At 28.9% G+C, this 1,661-nt stretch overlaps 1 pseudogene; it reads left to right on the top strand.

Annotated features, from left to right (window-relative positions):
* The first annotated feature begins 1,189 nt into the window (after positions 1-1,189).
* Positions 1,190-1,308, top strand: LOC112469298 (annotated as a pseudogene).
* Positions 1,309-1,661: the final 353 nt, after the last annotated feature.

The raw sequence follows: 1,661 nt of genomic DNA, 5'->3' as shown, positions 1-1,661 counted from the left end.
AGAAGTATAAGTTGTTTATTTACCATAATCTGATAAAGGTCATCTAAAAAGAAAAAAACAGACTCCATAATTCCTAGCAAAATGTGGAAAGCTTTCTGTTTGAGACTGAAATTAAGAAAAATATGTCTGTTATTATTACGTTCATGAACACAGCTCTAGGGAGACCCTAGTCAATATATATGGCAATATATTAATAAACAGATAGATGATAGATAGATAGATAGATAGATAGATAGATAGATAGATAGATGATAGATAGATGTTATAAAATTTGTATTTTGGGGGAAGAGAAAATGGCATTATTCAGAAATAATAGTCACAGATAATATGATGTCATATGTAGAAAATCCAAAAGAATCTATAAATAAACTATTAAAATTAATACAATAATATGGCGTGTTTGCTGGATACAAACTCAAAATACAAAAGTCAATTTTATTTCTAAAATATCAATAAAAATATTTAGAAAAATAAAATTTACTTTATCTAGCTATACATATAGTTGCCATATTTATAGATCAAAACATGCAATTATCTAGACATAAGACTAGTGAAATATGTGCAAGACCGCTAATGAGAATGCTTAAAAAGGAGAGACATTAGATAAAACCTACATAAGTGGAGAAATATGATATGTTTATGGATTGGATGAGTAATGCTGTCCAGATGCCGACTTTCTTCAAATTTAATGCAAACTTCAAAAATCTAAATTCCAACATGACTTATTTAATTTTGGAACATAAAAGATTGATTTTGAAATTTACATGAAAATATAAAGGGCCAAGACATGCTAGGAGAATAATATAGAAAAATTTGTGTAGTAATTAAGATAGTGTGTTATTGTACAGACAGAAAATACAGCATGCACAAAAGAATCCCATGTACATATAGAATTTGATTTTTAACAAAGTGACATGGTATAGTAAGAGGAAAAATAGTATTCTCAATATACATTTCTAGGAAAACAATATTTATATATGAAAAAAAACTTGAAAATTCTATTTATATTTTACATCAATTAAGAAAATCACTTCCTTGTGCATTATAGACCTAAGCATGCAATATGAAACAATGAAGCTTTTCAAAATTATTATAAGAAATAAAAGAAGAAAATAACATAAGAAATCATTTAGAAAATAGTATAACTTGAGGATAGAAAAATTGCTTAACTGAGATATCAAAAGCATATGTCTACGGCCATGCTACCCTGAACAAGCCTGATCCTGTCTGATCTTGGAAGCTAAGGAGGGTAGGGCCTGGTTAGTACTTAAATGGGAGACCACCTAGGAAGACCAGGTGCTGTAGACATAAAAAATAAAAGTATAAGGGATAGTAACCTGATAAGATTCTTGCAATCTGTGAGGTCAACCAACGGTTGCCTCGCCTAAAAAAAAAAAAAAGCACTAAACATATGGAAAAATATTAATACATTCTACTACATCAAAGTTAAAAACTTTAGCTTACCAAAAGATACCTTTAAGAGAGTGAAATTTCAGGCCACCTAAATTAAAACAATATTTGCAATACATATAACTTACAAAGGGCTCAACCAAAATATTAAAAGAATGAGTACAGATCAATAAAAAAGAGATGAGCAAAGCAATAGAAAAATGTGCATAAGACTTGAACAAACAGTTGACAAAAGATCTGAGTGACCAATA

This window comes from Pteropus alecto, unplaced genomic scaffold (genome assembly GCF_000325575.1).
Source record: "Pteropus alecto unplaced genomic scaffold, ASM32557v1 scaffold146, whole genome shotgun sequence".
Lineage (NCBI taxonomy): Eukaryota > Metazoa > Chordata > Mammalia > Chiroptera > Pteropodidae > Pteropus > Pteropus alecto.
Note: the sequence above shows the minus strand (reverse complement) of the source record. Positions and strands in the feature narration are given on the sequence as shown.